The sequence below is a fragment of the Thunnus maccoyii genome, chromosome 17 (genome assembly GCF_910596095.1).
Source record: "Thunnus maccoyii chromosome 17, fThuMac1.1, whole genome shotgun sequence".
NCBI lineage: Eukaryota > Metazoa > Chordata > Actinopteri > Scombriformes > Scombridae > Thunnus > Thunnus maccoyii.
In genome coordinates, this window is record NC_056549.1 from 12,269,972 (window position 1) to 12,281,560 (window position 11,589).

The window sequence follows — 11,589 nt, forward strand, 5'->3', positions numbered from 1 at the left end:
TAGATGGTATCTGGCTAAATTAGCTGTTTGAGTCATGATCGTCCTGTAAACTGATTAGTTACACTACATAAGAACCTGCTGAAAGTTAACGGGACTGTCGTCACTCCAGGCGGCTCGCTGTCTCTGGCTATCTCGTATTGAATTTCACGAACGCTCGCAACTATGAGAAAAACAGACTGAAAATGACTCTGCACACTGATCTTGCGGTTTGTTAACAAGGTATCATCTCTGGTTACACGAAGCGATCAGGCTGATGTGTTGTCTAGTAACACAACATAATCTTTACATTATTTACACACCTACGTTCCTCTTGATAAGGGGTTTCGTTGCAAGTGAATGACATCACTGCTTCCGCCACTCCTGTCTATTATTCAGCCTTTACTTCCCACCTGACTACTGATATGAATAGATTCATTCTCACAATTATGTTTCAAGGTCTTTTTGAGGCATTTTGAAAAATGGATGAGATGCTGACGTGCTGCTGGTTGTCACCTTGATGTCAAGCGCATGCACTCAGCTTGCGAGATGCTGTCGTTACACACAGCGGCTGGGTGCATTAAATAGCACTACATAGTTCTGTATGCTCTCCTCCACTCCTGCGGCTTTTGGTTGTTTTCTGATGTTTGCAAATGACTTGCTGCCGACTAAAGGAAAAAGAGCTAAGTCTATTTGACCTGAGTGCTCCAGTTTATTTCCTAATGCCTGTTTTAATCAGTGGGTAGCTTGTTCTCCACCGTTAATCACGACAATTAGTTTCAAGCCAAAATCCAGACTGCTCACAAACAAATGGACTGTACAGTATGTGTTGGGCTAAATCTTAAATATGATGTGGCTTTTGCTGTGCTGCCTGCTTCTGCATATTGTGTGAACTTCATGCACTCACATTAAGGATATTGGCTCGATATTTATAGCACAGCATGTAAGTTTTGGGCATCCTTGATGGGCGGTGGTGGAACATTACAATATACTCAAACTGCAATAAGCACCTGCAGCTCTGCATCTACTGTAATCACTTCACTTTGCGCTACATCTTCATTCGTCATTACTCTCTTACAACATTTAAAACAGATTCACCAACACAAAAGCCCTGAAAATGTCCAAATCTAGATAGAGATTAATTTTTGGCAAACAATACTCATAATCTTGTGGGGCATCACAGAGAGCACAGCCGAACGACAACAGAGGTCTGCAGTACAGAAGAATAAGCTGCGTACTGTATATCAGGCTTTGGCTACACAGAATAAATTAATTGTTGGATTTGGTCTTTTCATAGGATCACCAGCCTTATAGGGGATAAATTTCATTTCAATGTATGTGAGCACTGAGAAACGACAATAAAGAAATCTTAATCTTATCCTTTAATAATATAAAGGAATGTCAAAACATGAGAAATGTATTTTTCATGTGAAATAAAGGCAAAACTACACATGGCGCATCATGATAAGCTCCAAATTATTTTGGCTCCACTGCTACAACTGCAGGGATTTGAACAGTGTTTATATTCATAACACATGTTGTATCAGTCTGTGCAAACTGAGACTTAAATTCAGCACATTTTTTTTTATTTTTATTTTTTAAAGGAGGCCATTGCCTTCAACGAGATGTTCTGCACTGTGCAGACAGTCTTGGCCTTGGCGTGTGTGTGTGTGTGTGTGAATGTTAAATGCTGATGTTTAATTAATATTCATTTCCAGTGTAGAAAGAAATGTCACTTGTTAAATATAATAAAGGCTTATCTTATAAGTCACTTGGAATTAAAAACAATTGTGAATTAAAAATAAATAAATAAACATGTTTTGTTTTTTTCAGCTTTACCACCGTGGCCTTTTGTACCTGCAGAGCTAAACAGTTTTCAGTGTTTTATGTGGTGAGCATGTGTCATAACAGGAAATTGCCACATTGCTTGACAATAATGAGAACGAGCGTCAGAAACACTGTTGACTAATTCGCATAAAATACTATGGAGTTGTAAAGTGGAAGGATTCATTCTTCATTTTCATCCCACAGACAATGCTGCGTGACTCACAGTTGGAGCACTTCTAAGACTTGTATGGGCATGAAACTCTCCCGGTTAAATCATCAGTACAAAAGATGAACAGCTGCATTAAAGGAAATCTGGTTCTTTGATTAAAAAAAAAAAAAAAAAAAGCTGAAAGTACAGGCTTGCATACCTAAAAACTTCAGAATTAATTACATGTCCCAAGGTGAAATTGGCAAAAAAACCAAAACAAAACAAAACAAAACACTACGCTTAAAATTCTTAAAATTCACATGTAAAGCTAAAAATGATGGTGTTTTGAAAACTGATTTTACAATTGACACCATTAATCAATTCATTTTTAATTTCTGTGTCACTTTTGAGTGAATTCAGCAACTATGGCGTAGCGTTTTGAATTCATTACGGCTTTGATTTGCACCTCCGACTGGCTCAAGGATATAACTGTCCACCATGCCAAAATGACAGACAAAATGGTCATAACATAAACCTACTGTGTTTTTATGTTAAGTAATCTTTAGGATAGCATTTTAAGAAAAGTTTAAAAAAGACATACAGAATGGGGTAAACAGATAATAGTTATGCTAATGGTTAACCTGAAAAAAGGCAGTGCAATAATCTTGGAGTGATGAAGGTAAGCAAAACAAATGGTACAATACCTCGTGCACTAATATGGTTTGGTGTTGTTTCATCACACACGGTGTATTTTTTTGATGAATAATAAAGGTTGTATGTCACACCTCATGTTCATAAACCATATGTTGTTTGATATGTATGTACAGAGCCATGTATGCAAATATATAAATGTCACACATCTATGAGTGATAATTATGTTTAGCAGATGTAGGAGCATACATGTGCTGTTAAGAGAGTGAAGCGTGTTCAGAGGCACGAAATCAAAATGAGAACTCAGCAATGGTACTGAATGATAGACTGTCGCTCTGTGTAGAACGGCTGGAGGTTGGATCAGCTCCATTAAATATTTTTGTCAGTAGAGCTGATAAAGATTCTAGTTGCCACTGCTGAGTACTGAGTTGTGTCTACAAATCAGTCAGGAGTGTGGTGTCTTCTCTGTGAGGCTGACAGTGAATTCGCTCACATCACTCACTCTGTAGTAGAGGGGATTCAGCTGTTACACAGGGTTTCCTTTTATGACTGAACATGATGTGGTCGATGTGTTTATTTATTCATTTAGCATAAACCTCCCTGCCATGTGAAAAAGGGAATATGTCTCTGAAGTTACTTAAAATCTGTTGCAAACACTGTAATCAAGGTCACTCATATGTAGGTTCAACAACTAATTAATTTCTCATTACATATTACTCATTTAAAAAGCAGTCATATTAATTTACAGTTACTGAACAGCCAAAGTAATAAGTCAGCACAGCCACCACAAAGATACCTGTAATGAGGGTCCTCATCATTACTAGTATTTTGTAGCATAATATGCATACACTACTGGTGAAAATAAAGCACAAATTTGAAGGATTGAATGTTTTTTATTTAGATTGTTGCATATTTTAATGATGTGTGTCTTGTAGATATTGTAGCTGCCTCAGCTGGAAGTGATTGAAGGCCTTGTGCAGATAGACCTATACACTCAGTGTGGCTAGTTTGGTTACCTCAGCATAATGAGCTCATCGTGGTATAACCTTTGCCAAAATGATAATGGATTGAATGTAGCTAATCGTGGCTTGATTGCATAATAATATAATGTGCAATGTTTGTGTGGGTCACTCACCTTTGATGTGTCTCCTCTCCAGGGTGTTCATGCTAAAAGAGTCCCCAGGGTATCTGAGCCCTAATTTAAAGGTTCCGGGAGATACCATATGGTAATTAGTGTAGGGGTGTTAGTGTACTTTAATCTGCTGTTCAGGTTTTCTATGATTCTATTGTAATGTGTAGCATAAATCTAGATTAGGTAAACTATTTGACATGAGTGTAGTATAAATGCATTTTAATGTATTTGTGGTTTTTGTGCAATTTTACTGTTAGGGGAGGGGCAGATTTCCCTATACTGTGGTAGGGGTCGAGGTTGTTGCCAGTGGCAGGCTATGTAAGGCTGCAAGTTTCCATCAGCACTGTTGCTGTCAGGATCACATGCTGCCCGTGGTCCACAGTATTTCATGAGGAGAATTATGACTGTTGTACTGTGTCTTCATTGTGGGCGAAATAAACACCTGGTTGGTTCAGCTGCTACACGGCCATCCTAACAGTGCCTTTAAACGACTCCAAAGCCTCCACACTCTCACCTTACACCTATATTCGACACGTGTAGAAGAAGAAAACATAGTATTGTGGTTTAAAAAGAGTTCACAACTCCTCCAACTCAGAGCAAAACCCAGGTGATGACTGCCAGATTGTATTGGGCATTGATCAGCCCTCCTACGCTATCCACACTAGTCCTGGTAAGACAGCAAACATGCCAACCACCTAAAACCAAAACCCAAAGTGTTGAGGTAGCATTGTGTTATTGGGATTTGTAACAGTAGTGTAATAGCTGATTTTCAAGCTATAAACACTTCTCATTACTTAAAAAAGTTGCCACATTACTGTGCAAACTGAGGAAAGTTCAAGACTTTGGCATTAAATAAGATTTTTTTTTTTCTGTGTCTTAGACCAAAAGGAGGTCAGAGGCTACACTCGCCTACACAACAACATCCATCTATAAGTTACATGTAGGGATTTAGTGTCTTGCTCAAGGGCGCTTTAGCAGTGCTGCTTGCTGACACATACAGTAGGCTTGTTTCCTGCCCATGCTGATGTTGGAGGGAGAAAAAAACAAGTGTATGAGTTTCTGAAACCTAAAAAAAGAAAAAAAAAACAGTCTGTAAACTGTTTATTTCAAAAGCACTTTGGACTTGAGCAGCAAGTGTTATTTTTCAAAAATAGCATTAGCTTTCATGTTGTGTAAGCTAATTCTTGTGGACCACTCACACTTCTAGCCATTTTAACACTTGTTCTCTTGCTTCCTGCTCACTCCCATACTCTCGGGAGATATACACAAAGTGAAGGAGAGAGAGATACTGTATATATTCTAAGCAAGCCCTTACCACAGCAGTAGTACAGTGGCTAGGTATTAATTCACCACTTACTTTAGCTCAACAGCCACATCAGAGATTTGGAGTCTAATGATTTCTGCTGCAGCAGAATAATAGGATCTTTCTTCACGCCACCCTTTGAAGTCAAAGAGCCAGATCGTCAGGGTAAAGACTGCCACTTATGATGTGCCTTAGGTACAAATGAGAAGCATTAGTTTGCTGGACCCTCACATGAATATCAATGGCTTGCTCCCTGGGCAGGCTTTGGCCAAGCCAGTCACATCCTACAGTACATTGCCTGGTCATAGAGTTCAAAGCTGCAAGGATTAGTTGATTGACAGAAAATGAATCGCTATCTATTTTGATAATCGATTAATGGCTTTGAGTCATTTTTTTAAGAAAAAAATGCCCAAATTCTCTGGTTCCAGCCTCTGAAATGTGAATATTTCTGGTTTCTTTAGTCCTCTATCATAGTAAACTGATTATCTTTGGGTTGTGAACCATTAATAGGTCAGAACAAAACAACATATTTAATGTTGCATCTTGGGCTTTGGGAAATGGTGATTGACATTTTTTATCATTTTCTGACATTTCTGCCCTTAATATATCACACTAAGCACATACAGATATATTCACACCTGAATTGTCTTTTAACAGTATTGCTATTAACATTCATGACTTATTTTACTGTGATGTTTTTACTGTTTCTACTTTGTTATTGGTACTTTTGTCTCCCTTTGTCTGACTGAACCGTGTCAAAGAGGAATTTCTGTTACTTTGTGGCAGACAATAAAGTTACTTTAATCTTGAATCTTTATAAAACAAAAACTTATTGATTAGTCAAGAAAATAATCCACAGATTAATCGAAAATAATCGTTAGCTGCAGTCCTAATAGAGTTTTTCCACATCTTTTGATATCCCAGACAGTTACGTCTTAAACTCAGATGTTCAGTGAGCACAGAGAAACTTTCCAAGTTCAGTAAATGAATGTGTCAAGTGTTTGACACTGCAGAATTTTCCCTCTGTACTAAACTTAAATACTAGCAGTCAAAGCTCTCATGATTGATTTGAAAATAACCTCTGCAGAAATACCTTGACATCTGAATTCCTTATGTGTCTGCTCCCATCCTTAGTGGTGATGGTTTTGAACATGCCTCTTTATTTTTCATTGTTTGCAGTTCTTTTTGTTTCCCTTTGCCATCATAACTTTTTAACATAAAACCCCCAACATGAGTGAAAGCTCCCTGTCAAAATTATGAGCAACAAAACAAAAATGAGAAATACTTTAAGTTTATCTGATTTTTTATTCAGTATTTCTAAAGCTCTCTGGTCTGAATTATGGCAAGATTTATTTGTGATTCTGAGCACATTTTTAAAACCAGATTGTTGGAAGAACTTTGAATAATGTTCATTAGTGAAGGGAAGTAATTCAATAATTGCTCACATTCCTGTGAAAAATATCTGAATGTGTTATAATTGCATCATGAGTTATTACATTAGCAAGTGATTGTTTTCAACACAGAATGTAAAATGAAGTCTTCATTTCATGTATATTATTTAGCCGTTGACTGATTACTTAATTGGATCATTTTTTAATATGCTTACTGACAACACATTAAACACTTCCATAATTAATTTACTGATTATTATTGCTTGCAAATCATTGCTCACCTGTAGTGACATCGAGTAAGACTACAAATGGTCTGGCAACAGCCCTGACCAGATTTTGTCTCTGGATTTACTAATAATAACAATATTAAATACATATATATATTTAATTTTACTGTATTACAGTGTTGGTCAGGTTCTGGTGTCATATCTCCAGGTTACTGACAGTCATGCTGAAGTGAACATCCAAACACTCTTAGAGGGTGGTGTGATTTCTTTGCTCTGTCACCTCTATATGAGCAATGTCTGCATACATGACAAACATGTAGAAATTCATCAGATCAAGACTGTTGTTATTGTGGTGAGTTAGGAGAACGCTACTAATTTAAGTTCCTCTGTTTACATGGTGCTTCAATAGCTTCTTAGAACAAATTATCAGCACCGCAACAGACCGTTGTGGGTCACAAAATCAACACATCACTGAAACACTCACAGTCCAACCATATTTTCTCCTTATACTAAAATATCATCATCAGATGAACTGTTGGAACAGTGGAAGAAAAAAGAGCCGAACACAGTAATACGAGTAACAGTTGCAGATGTCCATAAACTCTCATCTTAGCTGCAATAAGAAACACATACCCAGAACACACGCACAGAAAATCACACTAAGTGCTATTTTGATGATGCCTGCGGTGTCATCTGTTGTGTGCTATGTTTGCTGTGCAATATACCTGGTTGTCTGCTTTGTTTTTGCAGGTGATCATTAGCACAACTGGAAACACCCTCAGGTGTTCTCAGGTTATTTAATTCTGGACTGCAGCACGGCTCAGTCTCTGGCTGACTCTCTGGCTTAGCTACTGCGCCAGCTCTCTCTTCTTCCCCACAGACGCCTTTTCTATTTGATTATGTTGCTTTAGTTCTTTGTTTTTGCATTTATGCACTGTACAACACTCACACACACATATTCCACTCATACACACTACACTACTGATTATACTGACATCCATACCCTATATTGTAAATATTTAGTTAATTTGATTTAATAAATTATCTTTTGTTAAACATTGACATGGTGTGTTTCCCTTTTGTTATGGCCACGAGCCAGGTCATAACACGTATATAGTAATGAGTTAAGAAATGCAAATTTCAACAGTACTATGTGTTACATTAACTTAATATTCATCATTTTATTTCTGTACACATACTTATTGACAGGGGCGGCCCTGACTACTGCATGTTGAGGCCCTAGGCGAAATATTAGATTACACACTCCCAAAAGTACAACAATAGTACCTCCAGTCCAAGGACTTAAAATATGAATTCAAACACACACAGAAAAAGTGCAACAAAGGTACTGCCAATCCTAGAGCTTCGAATATGAAAACTGACGAACCAGTAAAGCTTAACAAACTAGATGAAAACCCATGCAAGTCAATGGGGAAAAAGAGAGGAAAAACATTAAGAAGGGAGAACAAGTGCATATTTTCAAAAACTGTATACAAGCACAACAGTCTGTAAGAAAAACACACACAAAAAACACATCCCACTTATTTGGCCCCTCCTCATGTTAACAACATTTACTGTATGTAAAAGGATGTTCAATCCAAATTTGCCAAGGCGGGGAGGAAAAGAGAAGCAGCAGAAATATAACCCCATAAAAATCTTGTACAACAAATAAATTTTGCCATTCAGGTCCCCATTTGTTTTGTATTTTTATTACTTTGGAAGGCCCTTAACCAGGTGGCTATAAGACAAACTTGTGTGAAAACAATGTGGTGACTCCATATATTGCCTCATGCTACATATTTTCTCATGACACTGTGTGCTTAAGCGTTTAACTCTGCTGCCACTCAAGTAGACAAGTGTACATACTGTGTCTAAAGATATTCTTACATTACCCACAGTAATATAAAGATAAAGGCTCTGAACTATAATCAAACTATAAGCATTTACTTGATATTTACGTGTGCTTTTATATGATTGCCTTGGAAAAACTCACAGAAACCTTTACCACTCTTCAAGATTAGTTGATTTGCACCAGTCAGAGCCTAAAAATTATCATCACATGCATGGATTTTGTCATAGAGACATTTTTGTTTTGCTTGGCCCCTCTAAAGTCAGGTCAAAGAGCACAGTCAGGTAGACAGGAGCACCCACAGACCTCACATGGACTCCTATAGTTTCACATAGGACACAAGTCTCTCCAAACTACATCCTGATCAAACCTTCCTTTTTTTCCCCATCGCTAATTTTGGTTTCATGACACGCTGTTAAGCAGAGAGAGACTGCAAAGACAGATGGGATAAGATGCATAACGGTCATGAGGTGGATTTGAACAGATGAGACTGTGGGCCTGAGCCGGCTGATGCACCTGGACAACTTGCAGCACGATCACGACCAACCGCTGCTGTGGATGTAGTAACAAGCTAAGAGATTGCGCCGGTCTCACAGAAATGTTTATTCTTATCCTCTGCTGTACAGCAAAGATATGCATGTAACAGAAAGGCACATTTGTATTCTTGAATCCAGTTTGCCTTCACCCACAGAGTAACAGATAGTCTCTCTAGCATTAAAAAACAACTGCAAGCTAACTGTAACTTTTTCTGATAATATAATTCCATGTTCATACTCTTTCTTGTGGTCTGGTAATGGAGATTGAATAGAAATATGAGAAAGGCAAAGACTCCCTTCGCACTCTCTCTCTCTCTCGCCCTCCATCAACATTTCAGTCCACTAGCATTAATTTAATGCTTCGTCTATCTAATATTGTAATCCTATAAATTTTTCTGGTATTGTAATTTTGCCCATCACCACCCCTGAGTCACTAGACACGGACCTGGAGCCTATATCCCCACAGGCTAATACTATCAGACTCACTCTCCACTTTCTGTTTCCTTTATACAAGCGGCAAACTTTGTGTCAATGTGTGTGTGTGTGTGTGTGTGTGCATGTGTGTGTGAAAAGATCAGGCAGGTTGAGGTTAAGTGTGTTGTGAATGATGCCTTATTCCATCCCCAGAGACACAAAGGAAGTAGTCTTACGTGCACAACTGGCACAGACAGAAAATGCACACGTAACATACAACACTTGCTCTGACAGCACTTCCGCTCCCTTGGGAAATGGCTACATGAGAATAAGTGAGTGTGAGTGTTTGTTTTTTGTGTGCGTGTGTGTGTTTGTGTGTGTGTAGATGTTGGGAGGTTAAGGCTGGAACGAAGATATTTGACAGAGACAGAGCCAGAGCACAAACTGAAAACTAGTTCAGGTATAACAGAGCACAGTGGCAAATGACTATATCAGAGCTCTAGACACTCCTGGTTTTCCAGCTGGATGAATTAACTGGAATCTGTCTCTTTTATATGGAAAATGAGCTGCAAATTACCACCTGAGATGAGCTTTGAGCCAGTGAGCCAGGATGCAGCCTCCCGACTTTTAATATGCATTAGATAACCTGATTTTGACATTTTATTAATAGGGAAACTGTCAGCACAGGGATACAGAATTCTTTATTTAATCACTGTTACATTACTATGGTGATTGTATATCAAATGAAAAAAATGACAATAATCTAATTTTTATGACAGTGGCATATTAATGTATGTCAGAGAGAAAGAAGCTATTATTGTGGCCTGTGTATATTCTGCCAGTGGCTTTCTATGCGGCTGTGCTGTCCTTGAGGGAATCGATCGCATGGCATTGATATTCCTTTAGCATAACAAGAGCCGCAAAACAACTTAAGCCATATGCTTGCCTCAACAATAGAAACGTATATCTCACTTCTAATGTAAATCAACAGTAGTACTGAGTAAATGCACATTTGTTAAAAACATCTAAAAAATGTGAGTGACTTGATCATCCTGAGGAATAAATCATATTAAAAACACAATGTCTAAAACGTTTTTAATGACTAGGGGGTAAAAAAAACATAGTTTTAAAGATGTAGTGACACCCCTGAAAATATTTGTACTGTCTGTAAAATCATAAATCAATCTGTGAGACTATTGTAGACCATATAAACAAATCAAACCAGGCTAATATTTATAACAGCAGGAAGGAATGAGATGCTTAGATACTCCACTGATCACTCGTGCTGGAGTCACATGGAAAACTCTCATTTCTATTTGAATTATCATTAAATTGAGTGCAAGCTTTGGTCAAACAACTTTCATTAAGTTATGTGATAAACAACTTGGTGCACAGAGTCCCTGGATTGGATTTTGTTATTTTGCATTCAGTTAACGTAAAATAAGAAAAGTCACACTGCAGTGGGAAGTTAACACTCCAAAACATCCAGTATGGCTTAACAAATGTATAAAAAGAAATTCTTTGAAGCAGCATAGAACTCTTTGTGCAGCGACAGCAAAATAAATGCAGGTTTCCATAGTTTAATGCTAATTAAGCTACTGGAATATTTGCATTGCTCAGGTAACAACGAAAGCAGTCATCAACCAAAACAAACACTTGGAAGGACAAGCAGTGAGTGACAGCTCCATGAGGATGTTAGTTTAAGGCAGTGGTTCCCAAACTGGGGGGTGCACCCCTAGGCTGAATATAAATGATGCACAGTTCTGCACCAGCATTGCCAGATGTACAATAATTACTGTATTTGTACGGTAAAATTGCCCTCTGGATGATGTACAATCAATAATGCCAAAAGTCCCATAATGTATGATAATTTGAGCATTTTGTGACACTTAGTATTAGTAGTTGCAATCAGTCAAGGCTATCTCATTTTAATAATTTCCCGACATGATCAGGATAGTAAAATATGGATCCTACGTCTGTTTCCGCATTTCTTCTCACATCTCACATGACATGACTATTACTTCTCTTGGTTATGACACGTGTATGATTATTTTCCTCAAAATATGATCATTTTAAGTCTCTGGTACGATACTTAAACATTTTTCATCTGGCAATGCTGTTCTGCACTGCTAGCA